This window comes from Tachyglossus aculeatus, unplaced genomic scaffold (assembly GCF_015852505.1).
Source record: "Tachyglossus aculeatus isolate mTacAcu1 unplaced genomic scaffold, mTacAcu1.pri scaffold_157_arrow_ctg1, whole genome shotgun sequence".
In the NCBI taxonomy this organism is placed as follows: domain Eukaryota; kingdom Metazoa; phylum Chordata; class Mammalia; order Monotremata; family Tachyglossidae; genus Tachyglossus; species Tachyglossus aculeatus.
Window position 1 is genome coordinate 131,057 of NW_024044880.1, and position 26,862 is coordinate 157,918.

Here is a 26,862-nt window from a genome sequence, read left to right on the forward strand (position 1 = left end):
AATGATAAAAATTAACGATTGTGGTGTTTGTTCAGCACTTACTATGTGTCAAGCACTGTTTTAAATTGAAGCCATTAGGAAGATATTTGGCTGGGTGGGAACACAATGAAGCGCATGGCGTAGCAGAAAGTACACGGGCTTGGGAGTCACAGGACCTGGGTTTTAAACCCATTTTAGCCACTTGTCCACGGTGTGATCTTGGGTAAGTCAATTCATGTCTCTGGGCCTCTGTGACCCCATCTGGAAAGTTGGGATTACGATGGTGAGTCCCACGTGTGACAGGGACTGTATCCAACCTGATTAGCTGGTATCTACTCCAGCGCCTAGTTTACAGAGCCTGGCACAAATGTCACAATAACCAGTGAAGCTTCGGCAATGAAACCAATGGCAGAGCCTTTGGAAACCTTTTAAAGAAGGGTTCGGTGTTGTCTGTCCGGGATGGTTTAAAAGTAGCCTCGCCTGGAGGCAGGGGAATATTCTAGCCAACCTCTCATAGTCCCCTCCAGGCCTCTGACTGGGTGTTATGGCAAATTTGGGTAGGGATATATCCAACTTAGTAAAAATGTATTCCCTAAATTACAGCCCCCTGGAGATACTGGGGAGGAAATCTTGTATTCATTTTTCATGTCTTTTAGGTGCCTGTCTTTACCAAAGTTCTGTTTCAGTCCCGTTAATAAATAAATAAATAAACTGTATCTGTTTCCTTTTAGCCAGAATACAAGATTGCTGACCCTATCTGCACCTGTGTATTCTCAATACATGTGGCGTTTATGACACTGCAAATCAAATGGGATACTGTAATAATTATACTGGAAGGCAAGAACTGTGGATGGAGGATTGTTTGACCTCCATTTTTATCCCTGTCACCTGGGAGCTCATCAGTCTCCTTCTAGTAGCCTGCATTCAAACCATTTCCGTGCACTTTTTTTAATATAATTTTTAAAGCACCTACTATGTGCCTGGCACTGTACTGAGCACTGGGGTAGATACAAGTCATCAGACTGGACACAGTCCCTGTCCCACATGGGGCTCACAATCTTCATCCCCATTTTACAGATGAGGTCACTGAGGCCCAGAGAATTGAAGTGACTTGCTCAAGATCACGCAGCAGACAAGTTCTAGAGCCAGGATTAGAACTCAGGCCCTCTGACTCCCAGGCCCGTGCCATATCCACTAGGCCACGCTGCTCCTCCTGCTTGAAATATTGAGAATGGTACCGTGTACTGGCCAGTAAATATCACAAACCGTTTGTTGTTCTCTCACCTGTAAACTGTACACTCCTTCTGGGACAGGCACATATCTACCAACTCTGCTTTACTGTGCTTTCCCAGGTTTTTAGTCCGGTGTCCTGCACGCACAGTAGGCATTCATTAAATGCCCTTGATTGAACAATTCATTCATTCATTCATTCAATTGTATATATTAAGCGCTTACTGTGTGTAGAGCACTTGTACTAAGTTCTTGGGTAGGAACAATACAACAATCAACAGTGACAATCCCTGCCCACAGTGAGCTCAAAGTCTGGGGGTTGGGGGGGAAGGCAGGGAGACGGGCATCGATATAAGTAAATAAAATTACAGATATATGCATAACTGCTGTGGGGGGCGGGGAGAGGGGAAGAGCAAAGGGAGCAAGTTAGGGTGATGCAGAAGGGAGTGGGAGATGAAGAAAAGTGAGGCTTATCCGTCATCATCCTCAGCAGCATTTACTGAATGCCTGCTTTATGCAAGAGCACTCTACTAGGTGGCTGGAAGTATAAAAAAACTTATAAGACCTGACACCTCCTGGTCTTTTAGGAGTTTATGGCCTAATGATGCAGGATCTCTGGTAGGATTAAGTGCACTGGGGCAGGTAGAGGTGGGGAAATTCAAATTAGACCATGTTTCCATTGGTTAGAAAGATTTTAGGGAGGCAGAGGGAGAAGGAATGGAACCTAATAGGATTCTCGATTGATGTTCATTTATTCAATTATTTATTCAATCGAATTTATTGAGCGCTTACTGTGTGTGTAGAGCACTGCACTAAGCACTTGGAACAGTACAAAACAACAACAAACAGCCACATTCCCTCTCAACAACGAGCTTACAAAATTCTGAATATTCTTGTCTTTTTTTTACATGGCATTTGTTAAGTGCCTATGTGCCAGGCAGTGTACTAAGCACTGGGGTAGATAGAAGCTAATCCGGTTGGACGCAATCCATGTCCCACATGGGGCTAACAGCCTTAATCCCCATTTTCCAGGAGATGGAACCTAAGCCCAGAGAAGTGAAGTGACTCACCCAAGGACCCACAGCAGACAGGTGGTGGAGCTGGGATTACAATCCAGGTCCTTATGACTCTCAGGTCAGAGCTCTATCCACTAAACCACGCTGCTTCTTGCTAATAATCTGGGTATTCAGCATTTGGCTTTATTTTATGGCTCTCTGCTGAGAAGCCCGAAACATTTTGCAAACGCCATCTCCTGACAGTCCACCACATCCGGCAAATATTGTCCCATCCCGGCTTGACTATCCTATCAGTCTCCTCACTGGTCTCTCTGCCTCTGGCCTCTCTACCGCCCAGGGCATTTTCCAAAAATCTCACCCGGAACAGCGATAATTAAAGCCGTGGAAATGAATGAACTCCCTCCCCAAGGGAGTGAGTGTAAAGTCAGATGGAAAGGGTCTCAAAAGAGAACCTTAAGGGACCCACACAAGTTAAGGGATGGAGGAAGAAGGGGAACTGGTTAAAGACTTTTTAATTGGCTTTTTTTTAATAGTATTTGTTAAGTGCTTCCTTGGTGCGAGGCACTGTCCAAAGTGCTGGGGTTAATACAAGATAATCAGGTTGGACAGAGTCCCTGTCCCCCATGGGACTCACAATCTTCATCCCCATTTTACAGATGAGGTAACTAAGGCACAGAGAAAAATAATAATAATGGTGGTATTTGTTTAAGCGCTTACTATGTGCCAGGCACTGTTCTAAGTGGTGGGATAGATACAAAGTAATCACGTTAGACACAGTCCCTTTCCCCCATGGGGCTCACAGTCTTAGTCCCCATTTTACAAACGAGGCCACTGAGGCACAGAGAACTGAAGCAACTTGCCTAAGAGCACACAGTTGACAAGTGGCAGAGCCGGGATTAGAGCACAGGATCTTCCAACTCCCAGGCTCGGGCTCTACCCACTAGGCCTCTTCACGTATAGTCTCCAAGACCGTCGACGGGAAGCCAAGAACTGTGTCGATCTGTGTTTGGCCCATCTGTCCAGGATTCCAGCACACCTGGTCAGGCACTGTGATGCAGGAATTATTTTGTATTTACTATGTGCCAGGCACTGTACTCACTGCTGCGGCAGAAACCAGCTAAACACATCGGACACAGTCCCTGTCCCTCTTGGGGCCCACAGTCTTCATCCCCATTTTATGGATGAGGGAACAGAGGCATAGAGAAGTGACGTGGTTTGCCCAAGGTCACCTAGCACCTACCTGTACTAAGCGTTGGGATAGAATCAAGATTATCAGATCCCACACTGGGTTTACAGTCTACATAGGCATTGTGGGCAGTGAATGTGTTTGTTATATTGTTCTACTGTACTCTTCCAAGCGCATAGTACAGTGTTCTGCATGCAGTCAGCGCTCAATAACTATGACTGATTGATTAATTAAGGGAGACCGGGTTTTGAATTCCCATTATGGAGATGGGGGAACTGAGGTCCAGAGAAGTGAAGCGGCTCACCCAAGGTCCCACAGAAGACCCACCCAGGTCCTCTGGACTCCCAGGCCCGTGCTCTTTTGACTAAGAACACAATGTTGTGTAAAGAAGGCTTTGGGGCCAAAGGACTAACTAGCCCTAAGAACAGAATTACAAGATTTTGCATTAGGAAGGCCTAATTTTGCATTAGGGGGCCTAAGGCCAAGTAGCACTAATAAGAAAATTCTGTGGTAGAAATACCTTGGGGATTAAGCCTCAGGTGCATTAGTTGGATGTATTTCTTCACTGTGATAATCAGTCATATCTATTGAGTCCTTACTGTGTGCAGGGCATTGTACTAAGCTCCTGGGAGATTACAGTATAACAATATAACAGGCATCTTCTAGACTGTGAGCCCACTGTTTGGTAGGGACCGTCTCTATATGTTGCCAACTTGTACTTCCCAAGCGCTTAGTACAGTGCTCTGCACACGGTAAGCGCTCAATAAATACGAATGAATGAATGTTCCCTTCCCACCATGCCCTTACAGACTAGAGGGGGAGACAGACCTTCATAGAAATAAATAAAATTAGAGATATGTACGTAAGTGCGGTGGGGATGGGGGGGGCGGTGAATCAAGGGAGCCAGTCAGCATGCCCCAGAAGGGTGTGAGAGAGGAGGAAATGAAGGCTTAGTCAGGGAAGGCCTCTTGGAGCTAGAGATGTGCCTTCAATAAGGCTCTGAAGGTTGGGGGTGTAATCGTCTTTCAGTTATTAAAAGGGAGGGAACTCAAGGTCCTCGCACTCTCATGCTCCTATACCTCCTGTGGAAGTGTCTGTCTGGGGCTGTATGGAGTCTCCATTAATGATAATAACTGTGGTATTTGTTAAGTCCCTACTATGTTCCAGGCACTGCACTAAGCCCTGGGGTGGATACAAGCAAATCGGGTTGGACCCAGTCCGTGTCCCTCGTGGGGCTCCCAGTCTCAATCCCCATTTTTCAGATGAGGCCCAGAGAAGTGAAGTGACTTGCCCAAGGTCACACAGCAGACAAGTGGAGGAACTGGAATTAGGACCCATGGCCTTCTGACCCCCAGGTCTGTGCTCGATGCACTACACCGTGCATTAGACTGTAAGCTCCTTGAGGGCAGGGATAGCATTTTTTTTAAAAAAAAATGGTATGGATTAAGTGCTCTTTAAGTGCCAAGCACTGAGCTAAGGTACAAGATAATCAATCAATCAACCAGTCATATTTATTGAGCACTTACTTTGTGCAAAGCACTATACTTAGCATTTGGAAGGGTGAAATAGAGCGATACAACAGACAAATTCCCTTCCCAAAGTGAGCTTAAAGTCTACAGGGGGAGACAGACATTAATAGAAATGATCAACGGTATTTATGGAGAGCTTACTGTGTGCAGAGTACCATACTAAGCACTTGGGAGAGTTTAATAGAACAATATAACAAATATATTTCCCACCCCGAGAACCAGTGCTTAAACTCCGTAACTGAAGAGTGGCCGAGGTCCCCTACCTCGAAGGGAATGACGTACCTGGCTACCGGCACACCGACACTCTGCACCAAGTCCCTCAGGACATGGAGAAATGCTCCTCTCGGTGCCAGTCGTGCCCGGTGGTTACCGCGTTCTACGGTTGTGGCCCACTCCGGCCTTGCTTTCGAAGTAAGTAAGTGAATAAGGATCTTCCAATAAAATAGCTTGGGAAGCCCTGGGAATTTCAGCCCCTATATTTCCCTTTCCCTGGGATACTTCAAGCTTCTAACTGTTTCCAGGATTCAGATGGCGGAACATCAAGTGCCAGTCAAATACCCACCCCTTTGAATTTTTGTAAATAGGAACCTTCTATTTTCTTGTCGTTTCCCAGTGGCTCGTGGCCCTAACAAAGATAATTTCCTTAACAATAATATTTACTTAAACACTATGTGCTAAACCCAGGGGTAGGTGCAAGAGTATGAAATGGATCAGTGGTATTTATTGGGACTGGACATAGGCCCCGTCCCAAAGGGGGCTCACAGTCTGTCTTATCCCCACTGTACAGATGAGGAAACCAAGGCCTGGAGAAGTTTGGTGATTTGCCCAAGGTCACACGGTACTTGAGTCTCCTGACTTCCAAGCTTGTGCTCCATCCACTAGGCCACACTGCCCCCCCCCCGTGTCTTCCCAGAGAATCTTTCCCCAGTCAAAACCTGGTATTAAAACTGCAGGTTCAACGGACTTATTCCGTAACCCTGTGCTTTCCTGACTTGCTGAGATGTACTCAAGTGACATGAACTCTTGATTTTTGTTATTCTTATTTTGTTATTGATATAACATCAAAATAATGTCTTGTACTCTTCATTATTATTATTATTATTATCATCATCATTATTTTGTGCTTTCTATGTGTGAAGCCCTGTTCCGAGTCCCGGGGGAGATAACGAGGTAATCAGGTCGGACACAATCCCAGTTCCATGTGGCGCTCAAAATCTAAGTGGGAGGGAATAGGATTTAATCCCCATTTTACAGATGAGGAACTGAGTCTGAGAGAAGCGAAGTGACTTGCCCAAGGTCACACCGCAGTTAAGTGGAGGAACTGGGACTAGAATCCAGGTCCTTCTGACTTCCAGGCTTGTGCTCTATCTACTAGACAACGCTGCTTCCTCTGCAGATGGGCCGGGAAATAGGAAGCGGGGCCTCGGAGGCGTGTGAAGGTTGGCCCCTGGGTCCTCTTAAAATCCCACGTGTCGATCTCCTACGGTAGATATGCTAGCGTCCCCATGAAGAGCTACCGTAAAGGGCCGGGATATTCCATTTGGAGTCTTCCCATTATATTTTTAGGCGGAACGTACATTTCCCCCAGAACAATTTACCGGCTCCTTTCTGCTTTGCCTTGCCCTCTCGATCCCCTGTGTGTAATACTGCTTCTCTGGCATCTGCCTCCCGGTGGTAATTCCTGCAGGAATACAATAATAATTGTGGTATTTGTAAACTGCTTACTGTGTGACAGGTACTGTACTAAGCACTGGGGTGGGTACAAGCAAATTGGATTGGACACAGTCCCTGTCCCACAGGGGTTCAGAGTCTCAGACCCCACTGAGACCCCTCAGACCCCTCAGATGAGGTCACTGAGGCCCAGAGAAGTGAAGCGACTTGCCCAAGGTCACACAGCAGACATGTGGCAGAGCCGGGATTAGATCCCAGGTCTTCCTGAGCCCTAGACCCATGTTCTATCCAGTAAGCCATGGTGAACCACTCTCAGCCCTTCTGGCCTCCCTCAATTTCAGGATGGCAGAGGTGGGGTGAGCTGAAACTTATTGAACCTGCTGTGTGCACGTTTGTATGATTGCTATCTCCCTATCTCTCTACCTGTCTCTCTCTTTCCCTTTCTCAGCAACAGAATCCATCTCCTCTACTTGGACTCTGGCCCAGCACTCCAAATCCGGAGATTCTGAGAACAAGAAGGAAAACCCTAATAATAATGATGATAGTAATGGCATTTATTAAGCACTTACTATGTGCAAAGCACTGTTCTAAGAGCTGGGGAGGTTGCAAGGGGATCGGGTTGTCCCACGGGGGTCTCACAGTCTTCATCCCCATTTTACAGATGAGGTCACTGAGGCCCAGAGAAGTGAAGTGACTTGCCCAAAGTCACACAGCTAACAAGCGGTGGAGCCAGGACTTGAACCCATGACCTCTGACTCCAAAGCCCGTGGTTCTTGGCGCGAAAGACCTACTTCGACTTGTACATACATACATACATATTTATTACTCTATTTATTTATTTATTTTACTTGTACATTTCTATCCTACTTATTTTATTTTGTTGGGATGTTTGGTTCTGTTCTCTGTCTCCCCCTTTTAGACTGTGAGCCCACTGTAGGGTAGGGACTGTCTCTATGTGATGCCAGTTTGTACTTCCCAAGCGCTTAGTACAGTGCTCTGCACATAGTAAGCGCTCAATAAATACGATTGATTGATTGATTGATTGATTCGAACCAAATACAGCATTAGAAAATTCAGGCTTCGGTTGGAAAGTGGCCAGTTTGTGTGTTCTTTAAGAGCAGAATCAGGCCCTCGCTGTAAGGCCGAGAAGCAGCGTGGCCTAGTGGATAGAGCACGGGCCTGGGACTCCGAAGGACCTGGGTTCGAATCCCGGCTCTGCCACTTGTCTGCTGTGTGACCTTGGGCAAGTCACTTCACTTCTCTGGCCCTCAGTTCCCTCATCTGCAAAATGGAAATTTAGTAACCTGTTCCCTTTAGTAACATGTGAGCCCCATGTGGGATCTGATCTTGTATCTTGTATCTGATCTTGTATCTACCCTAGGGCTTACTACAGTGCTTGGCACACAGTTAGTGTTTAACAAGTACCACAGTTATCATTATTAGTATTATTATTATGCCATCAAATGTGTTAAAGAAGCACTTTGGCCTATTGGAAAGAGTGCCAGCCTGAGGATCAGAGGACCTGGGTTCTAATCCTGACTCTGGCCAAAGGTTGCCATCTAACCTTGAGCAAGTCACCTCGATTCTCCAGGCCTCAATTCTCCCGTTCTCCCTCCTACTTAGACTGTGAACCTGATGCGGGACAGGAACTGTGCCCAACTGAGTAAACATGTATCTATCCCAATGCTTAGAATGGTGTCTGACATGCAGTAAACACTTAACGAATACCATAAAAAAGAAAAACTGCCATTGTGTGCTGGTCTAGGCAGCGATCTGCTGAGTATAGTATACAGGGACTGGGTCTGAGCTGGTCATTTTAGGATTTTATACTGCGTTTAGCAAGGTGCTTGGCCCAGAGTAAGTGCTTAACAAATAGCCCAATTGTTATATTAGTCCTGAGGCACAGGGGCTTGAATGAACAGTTTCAGTCCCAGTTAGATTCCAGTTTAGGCAGTGAGTGGCAACTGGGCCGACCAATTGCTCTCCCCAGTAAATCGCTATGGCGGATTCCTTTGACTCGTTATTATTATGGCTATTATTAGGGTATTTGTAAGCACTTGGGACGTGTCAGGCAATGTTCTAAGCGCCGGGGTAGGTCCAGTCTCTATCCCACATGGGGCTTACAGGGAGAATGGGTGTTGTGTCCCCATTTTCTGGATGAGGAAACTAAGCTTCCACATATGAATCCCTAGGCCACTCAGAGCGAGTCCAGTGCAAGCAATGGGCCCAGTTTAATGTCTCTCTCCCCCTCTAGATGGTAAGCTCATTGTGGGCAGGGAATGTCACTGTTTATCATTGTATTGTACTTTCCCAAGCGCTTTGTACAGTGCTCTGCACACAGTCAGCGCTCAATAAATACTACCTAATGAAAGGGCCATGAAGCTATCGGTGGCCTTCTCTTTTAATTGAAATCAGCTGAAAGGTCCGCCCTACAGGGCAAACCATTTGAGTTTCAACACATTCGTTTTAATCTGCCGGAGGATGAGTCAGCAAACCTGCCTGGTTCCATGTGACCCCATCAGAGGAGGAAATACTGAATTTATTTTATTTTATTTCATTTATGAGTCCTGACCCAGTAACTTCTAGTTCGTGGTGGAGGCAAACCGTGAATCACAGGAGGCTTACTCTCTTGGAAGTGATTTTCATTTTATGGCTCTTTTATGTGGCTCGAAAGGAAGGCAGCCAATCGGAATGTTTCATACGGTTCTGTGGGGTTTTTCACTTCTCTTCCTCTCGGAGAGCCCCAGGCATGGAGTTTTGGGGTGCCTTTGGTCCCCCTCACCCCCAAAGGAAGGACTGGTGGATCCTGGATGTGATCGACCGAACCTGGGCTGGAGGGAAGAAAAACACGCCGTTGTCATTTCTTAGGCTGTTCTGCAAGCTAAGCAAAGGCACCCAGGTATTCTAGAGATGAGAGATGTGCAGATTGTGTACGGCGTGGCGCCTTCTAAGATACAGTCCAGTTCTGCCTATCCTGAATGCCCTCCTTCTCCTGGCTGAATGCAATTAGCAACCATCTCCATAGCAACTGCCTTCTAGTCCAAAAACATTGTCCAGGTTTTGCAGTTTAGCTTATCACACTGTCTACCTGAAGGGCTCTTCACTGCTTTGAGTTTCACTTGAGTTGTCCCTGTGCCTGTTCATGGATGTGAATGGTCAAGATAGAAAAACACCGTGGCAGCAAAATGTTAGTGAGTTCGATCGAACCAGAAATGCCTCTCAAGAATTCTGGAAAAGCCAAAGTTGGAAGTGGGTAATACTGACACCTCGGTTCTCTCATCTGCCACAAGTCTGCCCACCCCTAAAATAGCAACTCCAGGAGGAAGAATTCTTATCATTTTTTTTAATGGGGGAAATGGAATCAAACCCATTTCACTGTCTGCATCCCCCACCCCCACCCCCTATTTATAGTGCATTCCCGTTTTAATTAAGTCCCTAAACCCTAGGCACGGACAATTGCTGTGCCTAGAATTCGAGGTTATTTCACTTCCCTGAGGGTCTCCCCATTTCTAAAGGCTCTTGGATGGGAGATTAAGAATTTGACGCGGCGGGTGGGGTATCAGACAGCTCCTGGCCCGGAGCGTGTGTTTGATCCCAACTGGGAAGGTCACCCGGCTATTGTGCGGAAGCGAGCTGATCCCCGTCAAAGGGGCCCCGGAGACTCTGGTGGTACTCGTGGATGGGGAGCAATACTGTAAACCCGGCAGAGGGTGAGGTACGGTCTTCCCGCTACGGAGAGGCAGCTTGGAGTGGTAGGAGAGCCGCGGCCCTGGAAACCCTGGCTTCTATTCCCAGCTCTGTCGCCCTTCTGCAGCGAGGCCTTGGGCAAGTCACTTCACCTCCCTGGGCCTCAGTTTCCCCATCTGGAAAGCAGAATGGTAATACCTGAACCCAGCCTCACAGGGGACCTGTGGAGAACAAATTAAAGTAACTAATGTGAGTGGCAAGAAGAGCACCAGCTAGAAACTCAGGTAAACGCTTAGCACAGTGCTCCGCACGGGGTAAGCACTCAGTAAAAACCACTGATCTACTGAGGTGAGACCGGCCCCCTGGTTTCATCTCTGAATGACAAGGAGGCAGGTTTTGGTGGGCAGAAGAGTTCCTCGTTCCTCTAGACTGTAAACTTGTTGTGGGCGGTCCCAAGTGCTTAGTGCAGTGCTCTGCACCCAGTAAGTGCTCAGTAAATAAGATGGAATGAGCAGCTAGAGCATGGGCCTGGGAGTCAGAAAGTCATGGGTTCGAATCCCAGATCCATCACTTGTCTGCTGTGTGACCTTGGGCAAGTCACTTGGCCCAGATTACCTCATCTGTAAAATGGGGATTGAAACTGTCAGCCCCATGTGGGACAGGGACTGTTTCCAACCCGATTTGCTTGTAACCACCCCAGCACTCAGAACAGTGCCTGGCACATAGTAAGCGCTTAACACATACCACAATTATCATTATTATTATTATTATTATTATTATTATTATTCTGTCTCCCCCCTTATAGACTGTGAAGCCGTTGTTGGGTAGGGATTGTCTCTATTTGTTGCCAAATTGCACTTTCCAAGCACTAGGTACAGTGTTCTGCACACAGTAAGCACTCGATACGATTGAATGAATGAGTGAATTATTATTACAAAACGCAGTCTCCCCGTCGGTTTCGAAGGTTCAGGTCCCTCTTCTCTCTTCCAGACTGGTTTGAAAAGAAGAGCCCCCCGAGCCTTTCTGGGAACTTTGGAGGAAAAGGACTCTGTCAATGCCAAGTGAGCTAACCCAGGCAATGATTAACAGTGGCCTCTTGGCCTTTCCTCAGTTGGAATTCTTTGTGGACACTTCACCCAAACCAGTGACCTGGCGCTTCTGGGGACTGCTGGGGAGCCTCAGAGGATGGCATCAGTAATCAGGACAGCCATTTAGGTTGGGGTTTTGGAGACCCTGAACGAGCCCAGGCAAGGAGAAGGAAGGGAGGCTTTTGAAAAGTGAGGGGATCCTGCCTTTGGGCTTCAATTTCTAAAGAAATAATCAGTCCACAGGGTATTTGTCTAGCGCTTAAGCGGTGTGCAGAGCACTGTACTAAGCACTTGGGAGAGTAAAATTCAATAGAGGTGGTAGACACGGTTCCTGACCACAAGGAGCTTATAGTGTAGAAGGGAAGACAACACCTGAAAATAAGTTCCAGATAAGGGAAATGGCCAAACGTAAGGATGTGTGTGTAAGGGCTGGGTCTGAGAGTCAGGTCCACATTTCCATGGGGATGGTATTTGTTAAGTGCATACTATGTGCCAAGCACTGGAATAGTCCGGAAGAGATTTGGAATTCCGGTGGCCAGGGGATTTTATATGTAAAGTTTGATCCCGATATCTATTTGCTCTTTCGTCTTTTGTTGCGTACGGCACGTGATGGGCTGTTTTTCTTTGGGAAGCCCTTTCCTAGAGATGTCCACAGAGAAGTTACCCAGGAATTATTCTTTGCCGGTGTTTACACTTTTATGTTACCTCAGATTTATTTCAGTCCAGGAAATATGCACTCCAACCACATTAAGAGCACTGTGGGTTTTTTGGGGTTTTTTTTGTTCTTTTTAATAGTATTTGTTAAGCACTTACTAGGTGCCAGGCACTGTACAAAGCACCAGGGCACATACAGGTTTGTCAGGTTGAACACAGTTCCTATCCCTCTTGGGGCTCACAGTCTTCATCTCCATTTTGCAGAGGAGGTAACAGAGGCCCAGAGAAGTGAAGTGACCTGCCAAAAGCCGCACAGCAGGCAAGCGGCGGATCCGGCATTAGAACCCAGGTCCTCTGGACTCCCAGGTCTGGGATCTTTCCACTACGCCCCTCTGCTTCTCACTAGAATGGCCACACTACTTCTCATTTTCAGTTGTCATAAAGTTACTTTCCGACATCTCCGGATCGCTGTAGCTTGGTTCGGTTTTCCCGGAGCCCCATCGAGATTAACCATTTTCAAATGTTCACAATTCCCTGCCACAATTTTTAATAGAAATATGATCCCAGAAATGCCTAGTACAGTACTCTGTGCCCAATAAGCACTCAGTAAATACTTTTGAGGAGGATGATGATTTGTAGAAATAGCAGATGCCGTTATTGACAGCCCATGTCCTTACAGATAACATCCTCCTAGGATAAATTTTTTTTTGTTTTGCAGTAATGTTGGTGATTGCTTTTTTTAGAATAACAAATTCTTTCTTCAGTTCTCTGCTTCCCAAACCTCTGTTGACCTCCGAAGGTTAAATCCCTATACTGTAAGCTCGTTAAATATGAAAGCATCCTTGTACTGTTTTGAAATTGGCCTTCCCGAAGATCAGACAGAGGTGGAGGCAAAAAGATCATTTGGAGGAGGAGAGCGAGAAGCAGGTGGTGTAGGAGGCCCAGGACCAGACAGAAGGGGGTGGGCCAGGACCAGGCAGAGGTGGAACTGGATAATTAGGAAAAAGAGGGTTAAGACCAGGCTGAAGGCAAGAACTAAGACCAAGCAGATGATGAGGGCCAGTGCCAGGTCGAGGAGCCAGATGGGGTAGGAGGGCCAGGAACAGGCAGTGGCAGATGGCCAAGACTAGGTGGGTGATGAGGGTCAAGATCATGTGGAGGAGGAATGCCAGGCCCAGGCGATGGAGGAGAGACAGTGGAGGAGGGAAAAAGATCATTTGGAGGAGAAGAGCTCGGAGCAGGTGAAGGAGGCGGCCCAGGATCAGACAGAAGGGGGTGGGCCAGGACCAGGCAGAAGAAGAAAAAGAGAATCAACAGAAGGAGGAGGTCCAGGAACTGTAGGAGGAGGAAGGCCAGGATTAGGCAGAGGAAGAGGACCTGGACTGAGGGAGGAGGGCCAAGATCAGGAGGAGGAGGAAGCGACCTAGATGGACGAGGAAGGCAAGTACCAGGTGGAGATCCCAGGAGAGCTAGGACCTGGCGGAGGACAAAGGCCAGGACTAGCCGGAGAAGGAGGGACAGTGTTTGGTGGAGGAGGATTACTAGTACCAGGAAGGGTTGGCGGGCCTGGAAAAGAACGAGAAGGAGGGCCAAGACCAAGAGAAGGAGTAGGTGCAGGATCCAGCAGAGGAGGAGGGCCAGGACCAGGCAGAGGAGGAACTGGATCATGCGGAGGAAGAGGGATAAGACCAGGCTTTAGGGGAGAACCAAGACCAAGCAGAGGATGAGGGCCAGTGCCAGATGGAGGAGCCAGATGGGGTAGGAGGACCAGGACCAGAAAGTGGAGAATGGCCAAGACCGGGTGGGTGAGGAGGGTCAGGACCATGTGGAGGAGTGGTGCCAGGCCCAGGCGAAAGAGGAGAGTGAGGATCAGACAGAGGAGGAGGCAGAAAGATCATTTGGAGCAGGAGAGCTAGGAGCAGGTGGAGGAGGAGGCCCAGGACCAGACGGAACGGGGTGGGCCAGGACCAGGCAGAAGAAGAAGAGGGTCAGCAGAAGGAGGAGGGCCAAGATATGGAGGAACAGAAAGGCCAGGATGAGACACAGGAAGAGGACCTGGACCGAGGGAGGAGGAGGGCCTAGTCTAGGAGGAAGAGGAGGAGACCTAGATGGACGAGGAAGGTAAGTACCAGGTGGATCCAGGAGAGGAGAGCCAGTCCCAGGAGAGCCAGGATCTGGGCGAGGACGAAGGCCAGTAGCCGCCGGATTAGAAGGGCCATTGTTTGGTGTCCTCCATTGTTTGGAGGATTCTGTCCTAATCCTCCTCGACCTCTCAGCTGCCTTTGACACTGTGGACCACCCCCTTCTCCTCAACACGCTATCTGACCTTGGCTTCACAGACTCCGTTCTCTCCTGGTTCTCCTCTCATCTCTCCGGTCCTTCTTAGTCTCTTTTGCAGGCTCCTCCTCCCCCTCCCATCCTCTTACTGTGGGGGTTCCCCAAGGTTCAGTGCTTGGTCCCCTTCTGTTCTCGATCTACACACACTCCCTTGGTGACCTCATTCGCTCCCACGGCTTCAACTATCATCTCTACACAGATGACACCCAGATCTCTGCCCCTGCTCTCTCCCCCTCTCTCCAGGCTCGCATCTCCTCCTGCCTTCAGGACATCTCCATCTGGATGTCTGCCCGCCACCTAAAGCTCAACATGTCGAAGACTGAACTCCTTGTCTTCCCTCCCAAACCTTGTCCTCTCCCTGACTTTCCCATCTCTGTTAACGGCACTACCACCCTTCCCGTCTCACAAGCCCGCAACCTTGGTGTCCTCCTGGACTCCGCTCTCTCATTCACCCCTCACATCCAAGCCGTCACCAAAACCTGCCGGTCTCAGCTCCGCAACATTGCCAAGATCCGCCCTTTCCTCTCCATCCATACCGCTACCCTGCTCATTCAAGCTTTCATCCTATCCCGTCTGGACTACTGCACCAGCCTTCTCTCTGATCTCCCATCCTCGTGTCTCTCTCCACTTCAATCCATACTTCATGCTGCTGCCCGGATTATCTTTGTCCAGAAACGCTTTGGGCATATTACTCCCCTCCTCAAAAATCTCCAGTGGCTACCAATCAACTGCGAGAAACCAGCAGCTTTCTTTCTTAACCAGTTAGAAGAAAAATGGTACGTGCGGTGGATTAGACTCCCGATAGCCTGCATACTGGAAGGACTGGCGTTGGTTTCTTCGATTCCCTTAAGACATCTTCTGTTACATTATTACTATTGTAGATGGACGTGAAATTATATTCCAAGGAGGGTTCATATAGTATTTCATCCCAGACCGGTTTCAAAGCAAGTGGCTTTACAAGATTGCAGGGAATAGACATTCAAACGACTTTCTTTCTTAGCCTCGCTATATAAGCACATTAGAAGAAAAATGGTTGGTGCGGTAAAATAGACTCCTGATAGACTGCATACTGCAGTGCAAGGATTGGCATTGGTTTCTTCGATTGGCCCCTCTCTCCATCCCGCCTGAGTCCCCTCTACCTCGCGGCCTAGGTCCCCTTGCCTCTTGGACCTGGTCCACCTGTCTTCCTTCTCCCTGCTCCCTTGGTGCCTCCCGGCCCTGGACTCCCTCGACCTCAAGGCCCTGGTCCTTCTATCCATTGCAGCCCTGGGTCCCTTCTACCTGCCCACTCTGGTCTCCCTGTCTCCTGACCCAGGTGCTCCTCTACCTCCCGGTACTGGTCCCCCTGCTTCCTGGTTCAGGTACCCCTCTGCCTCCCGGCCATGGTCCACCTCTGCCTCCTGGCCATGGTCCACCTCAGCCTCCCGGCCCTGGTCCCCCCTGACTTCCAGCCCTGGTCTCCCTCTGCCACCCAGACCTGGTCACCCTATACCTCCCTGCCCTGGTCTCCCCCATCTCTCAGCCCAAATCCCCCTCTGACTCCTGGCCTAGGTACCCTGCCTCCTCCTGGATGCATCCTGGCCCCTTTTCCTCATCTGGAACCCCATCTCCTTGTCCAGGTACCCCTCTGCCTCTCGGCCCTGGTTCTCCTGTCTCCCAGCCCAGGTACGCTTCTGCCTCCTGGCCCTGGTCCCCCTTGCGTCCCCGCCTTGGATCACCTCTGCCTCCCGGCCCAAGTCCCTCTGTGCTTCACAGCACTGTTCTCCCTCTACCTTCAGGCCCTGGTCCTTCTCTCCGTCGCTGCCCTGGGTCCCCTCTATCTGCCCGCCCTGGACTCCCTGTCTCCTGGTCCAGGTACCCCCCTACCTCCCAAAGCTGGTCCCCCTGCTTCCCGGTCCAGGTACCCCTCTGCCTCCCGGCAACAGTCTACCTCTACCTCCCGTCCCTGGACCCCCTCTGACTCACGGCCCTGGTCCCCCTCTGCCTCCTGGCAATGGTCGCCCTCTGCCTCCCTGCCCGGTTTCCCCTCTGACACCCGGTCTAGGTACCCTGCCGCCTCCTGGCCGCATCCTGGCCCCTTTTCGCCCTCTGGTAACCCGTCCCCCAGCTTAGGTACCCCTCTGCCTCCCGGCCCTGGTCCCCCTGTCTCCCGGCCCAGGTACCCTTCGCCTCTCAGCCCTGGTCCCTTCCAGCCCTGGTCCCTCTTGCCTCCGGGCCCTGGTCTCTCTGTGCCACCCGGCCCTAATTTCCCTCTACCTCCAGGCCCTTGCGTCTCTCTCCTTCCCAGCCCTGGGTCCCCTCTACCAACCGGCCCTGGTCCCCCTATCTCCTGGCCCTGGTACCCCTCTACTTCCTGGGCCTGGACCCGCTTCCCAGTCCACTTACCCCTTAGCCTCCAGGCCAAAGTCCACCTCTGCCTCCTGGCTGTTGACGGCACTACCATCCTTCCCGTCTCACAAGCCCGCAACCTTGGTGTCATCCTCGACTCCGCTCTCTCATTCACCCCTCACATCCAAGCCGTCACCAAAACCTGCCGGTCTCAGCTCCGCAACATTGCCAAGATCCGCCCTTTCCTCTCCATCCAAACCACTACCCTGCTCGTTCAAGCTCTCATCCTATCCCGTCTGGACTACTGCATCAGCCTTCTCTCTGATCTGCCATCCTCATGTCTCTCACCACTTCAATCCATACTTCATGCCGCTGCCCGGATTGTCTTTGTCCAGAAACGCTCTGGGCATGTTACTCCCCTCCTCAAACATCTCCAGTGGCTACCAATCAATCTGCACATCAGGCAGAAACTCCTCACCCTCGGCTTCAAGGCTCTCCATCACCTCGCCCCCTCCTACCTCACCTCCCTTCTCTCCTTCTACAGCCCACCCCGCACCCTCCGATCCTCTGCCACTAATCTCCTCACCACGCCTCGTTCTCACCTGTCCCGCCATCGACCCCCGGCCCACGTCATCCCCCGGGCCTGGAATGCCCTCCCTCTGCCCATCTGCCAAGCTAGCTCTCTTCCTCTCTTCAAGGCCCTACTGGGAGCTCGCCTCCTCCAGGAGGCCTTCCCAGACTGAGCCCCTTCCTTCCTCTCCCCCTCGTTCCCCTCTCCATCCCCCCAATCTTACCTCCTTCCCTTCCCCACAGCACCTGCATATATGTATATACGTTTGTACATATTTATTACTCTACTTATTTACTTATACATATCCATTCTATTTATTTTATTTTGTTACTATGTTTGGTTTTGTTCTCTGTCTCCCCCTTTAAGACTGTGAGCCCACTGTTGGGTAGGGACTGTCTCTATATGTTGCCAACTTGTACTTCCCAAGCGCTTAGTACAGTGCTCTGCACACAGTAAGCGCTCAATAAATACGATTGATTGATTGGCCCGGGTCCCACTCTGCCTCCCTGTCCTGGTCTCTCCCGCCTCTCGACCCTGGTCCCCCTCTGCCTCCAGACCCTTGGATTTCTCTCCTTCCCGGCCCTGGGTCCCCTCTGCCTATCGGTCCTGGTCCCCGTCCCCCCTCTTCCTACCTGCCCTGGTCCCCCTCTGCCTGGTCCCCCTCTGCCTCCAGGCCTGGGTCCCCCTCTCTGTCCGAGCCCAGGGTCCGATATACCACTCGGCCATGCTGCCCGTCTCCTGGCCCTGGCCCTCCCCCTCTGCCTCTAGGCCGTGGTCCCCATGTCTCCTGGCCCAGGCTCCCTTCTGCTTCCCAGTCCCTGCGCCCCGTCGCCACTCAGCCCTGGTCCCTCTCTGCCTCCCTGCCCTGGTCCCCCTGCCTCCTGGTCCAGGTACCCCTCTGCCTACCTGCCCTGGTCCCCCTCTGCCTCCCAGCCCGGGCCCCTCAACTCCCGGCCCAGGTACCCCTGTGCCTCCTGGCCCTGGTCCCCATCTGCCTCCTGGCCCTGGTGCTCCTCAGCCTCCCAACCCTGCTACCCCTCTGCCTCCCTGCCCTTGTCGCCCCTGCTTCTCGACCCTGGTCCCACTTTGCCTCACGGCACAGTTACCCCTCTGCCTCCTGGTCCTGATCCCCCTCTGTCTCCCCACCCTGATCCCCATCTGGCTTTCAGCCCTGGTTCCTCTGTGCCTCCCAGCCCTGGTCTCCTTCAACCTCCATGCCCTGGCCCCTCTCTCTGTCCCAGCCCTGGGTCACACCTACCTCCTGGCCCTGGTCCTTCTGTTTCCTGGTCCAGGTACCCCTCTGCCTCCTAATCCTGGTCCCTCTATGCCTCCAGGCCCAGGTGTCCCTCGGCCTCCCGGACCTGGTCCCCCGTGCCTCCCTGCCCTTGTCGCCCCTGCTTTTCTGCCCTTGTCCCCCTTTGCCTCCCGGCTCAGGTACCCCTCTGCTTCCTGGTCCAGGTCACCCTCTGCCTCCCGGCCCAGGTACCTCCCTGCCTTTTGACCCTGGGCCCCCTATGGTTCCAAGGCCTGGTCCCACTCTGTCCCCAGGCCCGGGACCCCCTCTCCGTCCCAGCCCTGGGTTCCATATTCAACCCGGCACTGCTGCCCATCTCCCGGCCTGGTACATCTCTGCCTCCTGGCCGTCGTCCCCATGTCTCCTGACCCAAGTACCCCTCTACCTCCCATCCCAGGTCCCTCTGTGAAGCCCGGACTTGGTCTCCTTCTACCTCCAGGCCCTTGGAGCTCTCTCCATTCCGGCTCTTGGTCCCCTCTACCTCCTGGCCCTGGTCCACCTGTCACCTGGCCCAGGTACCCCAATACCTACCGACCGTGGTCCCCCTCTGCCTCCCTTCCCTGGCCCCGCCCTGCTTCTCGGCCCTGGTTCCCCTTTGCCTCCGAGACCAGGTCCCCCCTGTCACCCGGCCCAGGTACCCCTCTGCCTACCTGTCCTGGTGCCACTAGGCCTCCAGGCCCTGGTCCCCCTCTGCCTCTTGGCCCTGAACACCCCCACTTCTAGGCCCTGGTCCCTCTCTACCTCCCGGCCCAAGTACACCACAGCCTCCTGGCCCTGGTCACCTTCTGCCTCCCTGCCCTGCTCCCCCATCTCTCAGCCCAGTTAACCCACTGATCCCCAGCCTTGATCCCCCTGTATCCCGGTCCAGGTACCCTTCTGCATTCTGGCCCTGGTGCCCCTCTGAATACCTGCCCTAGTACCACTATGCCTCCAGGCCCTGGTCCCCCTCTGCCTCCTGGCCAAAGTACCCTACAGCCTCCCCGCCTGGATCCCCCTCTGTCTCCCAGCCACGGTCCCACTCGGCCTCCTGGCCCTGGTCCCATTCTGCCTCTCTGCCCTGGTCCCTCCCAATTCTCAGCCCCAGTCCCCCTTTGCCTCCCGGCCTCAGTATCCCTCTGTCTTCTGGCCCCACTCTGACGCCCTGCCCTGGTGCCCCTCTGACTCCTGGGCCTGATCTCCTTCTACCTCCAGCCTCTTGGGTCTCTCTCCGTTCCGGCCCTGAGTACCCTCTAGCTCCCGGCCCTAGTCCCCACGTCTCCCTGCCCAGGTACGCTTCTGCCTCCTGGCCTTGGTCCCCATATGCCTCCCTGCCCTGGTCCCCCCCAGCCTCTCGGCCCTGGAACCCTCTGCCTTTCACCCCTGACCCCACTTTACTTTCTGACCCTGGTCCCCCTGTCAACCTTCCATCCCTGGTCCCCTCTACCTCCCTCCCCATCTTCCGCCCAGACCTGGTCCCTCTCTGCCTAGCGACATTGGTGACCCGGGTCTTCCCAGCCCTCGACACCTTGTAGCTCCTGGCCCTGGTCCCTCTCTGCCTCCCGGCCCAGGTCCCTCTCTGCCTCCTGGACCTAGAATCCCTCTACATCCAGACCTTTGGGTCTCTCTCCTTCCCAGCCCTGGGTCCCCTCCACCAACTGGCCCTGATCCCCCTGTCTCCCAGCCCTGGTACCCTTCTACCTCCAAGCCCTGGTCCCCCTGTTCCCCGCTCCAGATCCCTCTCTGCCTCCCGGCCCTGGTCCCCCGTCTCCTGGCCCAGGTACCCTTCTGCTTCCTGGCCCTGGTCTCACTCTGCCAGCCTGCCCTGGTCCCCCTCTGTCTTCCGGCCCTGGTCCTTCTGTGCCTCCCGGCCCTGGTCTCCTTCTACCTCCAGCCCCTTGGGTCTCTCTCTGTCCCGGCCCTTGGTCCCCTCTACCTCCCGGCTCTAATGCCCCGTCTCCTGGCCCAGGTATCTCTCTGCCTCCCTGTCCAGGTCCCTCTGTGCCTCCCAGCCCAGGTCACTCTCTGCCTCCCGGCCCTGGTCTCCCTCTACCTCCAGGCCCTGGGTCCCCTCTACCAACCGGCCCTGATCCCCCTGTCTCCCGGCCAATGAACTCTTTTGCCTCCTGGCCATGGTCCCCTTCTGCCTCCTGGCCCTGGTCCCCCTCTGCCTTTCAGCACTGGTCCCACCTTACTTTCCGACCCCGGTCCCCTTCTCCCTCTGGCCCTAGGTCCAATCTACCTCCCTGCCTTGGTCCCCATCTTCTGCCTGGACCTGGTCGCCCTCTGACTACCGACATTAGTGCCCCGGTCACTCACAGCCCTCATCGCCTTGTAACTCTCGGACCTGGTCCCCGTGTTTCCTGGCACTAATCCCCTTGTACCTGCCAGCCCTGGTATCCCTCTTCCTCCAGGCCCTGGCCCATCTCTCCGTCCCAGCCCTGGATTCCCTCTACCTACCGGCCTAGGTACCCCTGTCTACAGGCCCAGGTCCCCCTCTGCTACCAGGCCCTGGTCACCCTCTGCTTCCCGGCCCTGGTCCATTTGAGCCTCCGGGCCCTGGTCTCCGTCTACCTCCAGGTCACTGGGTCCCTCTCCGTCCCGGACATGGGTCCCCTGTACCTCCGGGCCTTGGTCCCCCTGTTCTCACTATAATTCCAGGCCCTGGCCCCTCTCTCCGTCCTGGACCCAGGACCCTATACCTCCCGGCCTAGGTCCTGTCTCCCAGCCCAGGTATCCCTCTGCCTACCTGCTCTGGTCCCCGCCACTTCTCGGCTCTGGTACCACTCTGCCTCCTGGCCCAGGGACCCCTCTGCTTCCCTGCCCTTGTCCCCCCTGGTTCTCGGCCCTGGTCCCCCTCTGCCTCCCAGCCCAGGTACCCCTCTGTCAGCCTGCCCTGGTCCACCCGTGCCTCTCGTCCCCGGTCCCCGTCTGCCTTTCAGCCCTAGTTCCCCTTATCATTCGAGAAGCGAGGGGGACAAGTGTAGGGAATCAGAGGTACCGTCCTACCTGCGGGCCCAGGTCCCCATTTCCTGGCCCTGGTCCCCCTCTGCCTCCAGGCCCTGGTCCCTCTCTGCCACCCCGCCCTGGTCACCCTCTGCCTCACGACCCTGGTCCCTCTGTGCCTCCCATCCCTGGTCTCCTTCTACCTTCAGGCCCTTGGGTCTCTCTCCCTCCTGGCCCTGAGTCCCCTCTACCTCCCGGCCCTGGTCCCCATCTCCTAGACCGGGTACCCTTCTGCCTCCTGGCCCTGGCCCCTTTCTGCTGCCCAGCGCTGGTTCCCCTCTGCCTACTGGCCCTGGTCCTTCTGCTACTACCGGCTCTGGTCTCCTTCTACCTCCAGTCCCTTGGGTCTCTCTCCATGCCGGCCCTGGTCCCTTCTACCTCCCAGCCTTGGTCCCCCAGTCTCCCACCCAGGTCCCTCTCTGCCTCCCCGCCCTAGTCCTCCCCGTGCTTCAACCCAGGTACCCCCCTGCCTCTTGGCCCTGGTTCCCCTCTGCCACCCAGCCCAGGTAACCCTCTGCCTTCCAGTCCTGGTCCCACTCTGCCCCCTGCCCTGGTCCCCAAGGCCTCTCAGCCCTGGTCTCCTTCTGCCTCCCTGCCAAGATGCCCCACTGCCTCTTGGACCAGGTCCCGTTCAGGCTATAATGATAATAATAATAATAATAATAATAATAATAATAATGGTATTTGTTAAGCACTTACTATGTGCAAAGCACTGATCTAAGCGCTGGGGGGGATACAAGTTGATCAGGTTGTCCCGCATGGGGCTCACAGTAATCATTCTCATTTTACAGATGAGGTAACTGAGGCTCCGAGAAGTTAAGTGACTTGCCCAAGGTCACACAGCAGACACGTGGTGGAGCAGGAGTTCGAACCCATGACCTCTGGCTCCAAAGCCCGTGCTCTTTCCACTGAGCCACGCTGTCACACCGGGACCCCATCTCCCAGCCCAGGTACCCCTCTGCCACCCTGCCCTGGTCCCCCTCTGCCTCCCAGTCCTAGTCCCCTTCTGTCTCCCTGCCCTGGTCCCGAGCGCCACTCAGCCCTTGTCCCCATCTGCCTCCCGGCTCAGGTACCCGCTTGCCTCCTGGCCCTGGTCCCCTTCTACCTCCCAGCCCAGGTACCCAACTGCCTCCTGGAACTAGTCCCCCTCTGCTTCCCTGCCCTGGTTCCACTCTGCTGCTTGGGCCTGGTCCCCCTGTCTCCTGGATGAGGTACCCCACTGCCTCCTGGCCCTGGTCCCCCTATGCTTCCCCACCCTGGTCGCCCTCTGCCTCCCAGCTCTGGCACTCTGTGTTTCCCAGGCCCTGGTCCCTCACTCCTTCCCGGCCCTGGAACCCCTCTACCAACTGGCCTAGGTCCCCATGTCTTCTGCAACAGGTACCACTCTACCACCAAGGCCTGATCCTCCTGTTTCCCGGTCCAGATACCCATCTGCCTCCTGGCCTGGACCCCTCGGCCTCCCGGCCCTGGTTCCCCTCTACCTCCCGGTACTGGTCCCCCCCACCTCACGACCCTAGTCCTCCTCAGCCTCCCAGCCCAGGTACCTCTCTGCCTCCAGAGCCTGGTCCCCCTCTGCCGCCCTGCCCTGCTCCCACTCTGCCTCCCGGGCCTGGTCTTCTCTACCTCCAGGCCCTTGGGTCTCTCTCTGTCCTGGCCCTGAGTCCCCTCTACCTCCCAGGTATGGTCCCCCTGTTTCCAGACCCAGGTACCCCTCTGTCTCCAGGCCCTGTTCCTCCTGTCTCCTGGCCCAGGTACCCCTTCTGCCTCCTGGCCCAGGTTCCCCTCTGCTTTCCTGCCCTGGTCCTCCTCTGCCTCCTGACCCTGGTCCCCTTCTTCCTCCCTGCCCTGGTCCCCCCTGCTCTTGGCCCTGGGCCCACTCAGCCTCCCGGCCCTGGTCCCACCGGCCTCTCAGCCCTGGTCCCCCTCTGTCTCCGCGCCCAGGTACCCCACTGCCTCCTGGCCCTGGTCGCCCTCGGCCGCCCAGCCACGTACCCCGTCTCCCAGCCCAGGTGCCCCTCTGCCTCCCGGCCCTGGTCCCCCTCTGCTGCCCTGCCCTAGTCATTCATTATTCATTCAATCGTATTTATTGAGCACTTACTGCGTGCAGAGCACTGTACTAAGCGCTTGGGAAGTACAAGTTGGCAACAAAGTCCCCCTCTGCCTCCCGGCACTGGTCCCTCTGTGCCTCCCAGCCCTGGTCTCCTTCTACCTCCAGGACCTTGGGTCACTCATCGTCCCGTCCCAGGGTCCATTCTAACACCTGGTCCTGGTCCCCGTTTCCCAACCCACATACCCCTCTGCCTCCTGGCCATGGTCTCCCTATGCCTCTTGAACCTGTTCCCTCTGTGCTTCCCATCCCTGGTCTCCTTACTACCTCCAGGTCCTTGGGTCTCACTCCGTCCTGGACCAGGGTCCCCTCTCCCTCCCGGCCCTAGCCCCCCTCTGCCTCACAGCCCAGGACTCCATCTCCCAGCCCAGGTGCCCCACTGCCTCCCAACCGTGGTCCTCCTGTCTCCCGACTCAGGTACCCCTCTGCCACCCGGACCGGGTACCTCTCTGTCTCCTGGCCCTGGTCCCTCTAGGCCTCCCTGCCCTTGTCCCTCGGTGCCCCCTGGCCCTGGTCTTCCTCCGTCCCAGGCCCCTGGGTCTCTCTCCGTCCCGGCCTTGGGTCCCCTCTACCTCCCGGCCAAGGAACTTCTCTACCGTCCGGCCCTGGTCCCCCCATCTCCCGGCCCAGGTACCCCTTTGCCTCCAGGCCCTGGTGCCCCGCTGCCTCCCAGCCCTGGTCCCCCGTCTCCCAGCCCAAGTATCCCTCTGCCTCCCTGCCCTTGTCGCCATGTCTCCCGGCACAGGTACCCCTATACCTCCTGGCCCTGGTCCCCGTCTGCCTCCCTGCCCTGGTCTCCTTCTACCTCCAGGCCCTTGGGTCTTTCTCCGTCCCAGCCCTGGGTACCCCCTACCTCTTGGCCCTGGTCCCCGGGTCTCCTGGCCTAGTCCCTCTAGGCCCTAGTCCCCATCTCCCGGCCCAGGTACCTCTCTACTTCCACACCGTGGTCCCCCCGGTCTCCTGGCTCAGGTACCCCTCAGCCTCCTGGCCCTGGTACCCTCGTCTCCCGGCCCAGATACCCCTTTGCCTCCTGGCCCTGGTGCCCCTCTGCCTCCCGGCCCTGGCCCCCTGTCTCCTAGCCCAAGTACCCCCTCTGCCTCCCGGCCCTTGTCCCCCTGTCTCCCGTCACAGGTACCCCTATACCTCCTGGCCCTTGTCCCCCTGTCTCCCGTCACAGGTACCCCTATACCTCCTGGCCCTGGTCCCCCTCTGCCGCCCTGCCCTGCTACCCATCTGCCTTCCGGCCCTAGTCCCTCTGTGCCTCTCTGCCCTGGTCTCCTTCTACCTCCAGGCCCTCGGGTCTTTCTCCGTCCCAGCCCCTGGTACCCTCTACCTCTCGGCCCTGGTCCCCCGGTCTCCTGGCCTAGTCCCTCCAGGCTCTAGTTCCCATCTCCCAGCCCAGGTACCGCTCTACCTCCACACCGTGGTCCCCTGGTCTCCTGGCTCAGATACCCCTCTGCCTCCTGGCCCTGGTCCCCATCTGCCTCCTGGCCCAGGTCCCCCTGTGCGTACAGGCCCTGGTCCCTCTCAGCACTAGTCTCCCTCTACTTCCAGATCCTTGGGCCTCTCTCTGTCCCGGCCCTGGGTCCCCTCTACCTTCTGGCCCTTGTCCCCGTCTCCCGGCCCAGGTACTCCTATGCCTCTCTGCTCTGGTCACCCATCCCTCCTGGCCCAGGTACCCCTCTGCCTCCTGGCCACGATCCCCCTCGGCCACCCTGCCATGGTCCCCCTCTACCTCCGGGACCTGGTCCCTCTGTGCCTCCCGGCCTTGGTCTCCCTCTACCACCAGGCCCTTGGGTCTCTCTCCATCCCGGCCTTGGTCTCCCTCTACCACCAGGCCTTTGGGTCTCTCTCCATCCCGGCCTTGGGAACCCCCTACTTCCCAGCCCTGGTACCAATGTCTCCTGACCCAGGTATACCTCTGCCTCCCGGCCCTGGTCCCCCTCTGCCTACTGGTCCTGGTTCTGCTCTGGCACCCTGCCCTGGTGTCCCCCCCCCCCACCCCCTCGGCTTCTCGGTCCTGGTCCCCCTCTTCCTCCTGGCCCTTGTCCGTCCGTCCGCGCTCCCCCCCGCCCGGCCTTTCAGCCCTGGTCCCAATTTACTGTCTGGCCCTGGTCCCCTTCTCCCTCCCCTAATTCCCCTCTACCTCCCTGCCTTGGTCACCATCTTTCGCCCGGACCTGGTCCCTCTGCCTACCAGCTCAGGTCCCCCTGTGCCTGCCAGCCCTCATCTCCCTTTACCACCTGGCCCTGGCCCTTCTCTCTGTCCCAGCCCTAGGTCCCCTCTAACTTCAGGCCCTGGCCCCCTGTCTCCGGACCCGGTAGCCCTCTGCTTCCCCTCCCTGGTCCTCCTCTGCCTCCCCGCCCTGGTCCTCCTCTGCTCCCCGCCCTGGTCATCCTCTGCCTCCCGCCCCTGGTCCCTCCTTGTCTTTCTGCCATGGTCACCTTCTACCTTCAGGCCCTGGTCCCTCTCTCGTTCCCGACCCTTGGTCCCCTCTACCTTCTGGCTGTGGTCCCCCTGTCTCCCGGCCCAGATACCCCTCTACCTCCCAGCCCTGGTCCCCCTTTCCCAGTCCAGGTACCCCTGTGCCTCCTGGCCCTGGTCCTCCTCTGCTTTCCTGTCCCGGTCCTCCCGACTTATCTGCACCTGTACCCCTCTGCCTCCTGGCCGTAGTCCACCTCTGCCTCCCGGCCCTGGTCGGCCTACTCCGGGCCCAGGTATCCCTCTACCTTCCGGCTCTGGTCCCTCTGTCTCCCGGCCCTGGTCCCCCTCAGCCTCCCTACTCTGGTCCCCTACTGCCACTCGGCCCTGGTCCCCCTGACTGCCGGCCCAGGAACCCCTCTGCCTCCCGGCCGTGGACCCCCCTCTGCCTCCCTGCCCCGGTGCCCCTCTTCCTCCAGGGCCTGGTCCCTCTCCTTCAAAGCCCTGGTTCCCCTCTACCAACCAGCCCTGGTCCCCATGGCCTCCGGCCCAGGTACCCCATTACTTCCCGGCCCTGGTCCCTTTGTTTCCCGATCCAGGTATACCTCAGCCTCCTGCCCCTGGTCCCCCTCTGGTAGTACTTCACCATCGTCCCGGCGGCGGGTCGGGGGCGGTCGGACCAGCGCCAGCCTCGCCCCACGCCGCTCACCTCGCCGCCGCCATGAGGAGGCCGCTCGGCCTGGGTGGGGGTGGGGGAAGAACGGCGTCCACTTCCGGCCCCG

General features: G+C 55.0%; 1 long non-coding RNA gene across 1 annotated transcript; it reads right to left on the reverse strand.

Annotated features, from left to right (window-relative positions):
- Positions 1–9,144: 9,144 nt before the first annotated feature.
- Positions 9,145–26,824, reverse strand: LOC119923215. The gene is made up of 2 exons (XR_005448792.1): positions 26,686–26,824; positions 9,145–9,442 (listed from the first exon to the last, which is right to left on the reverse strand). It is a non-coding gene; the product is annotated as an uncharacterized LOC119923215 (long non-coding RNA).
- Between the last annotated feature and the right edge of the window lie 38 nt (positions 26,825–26,862).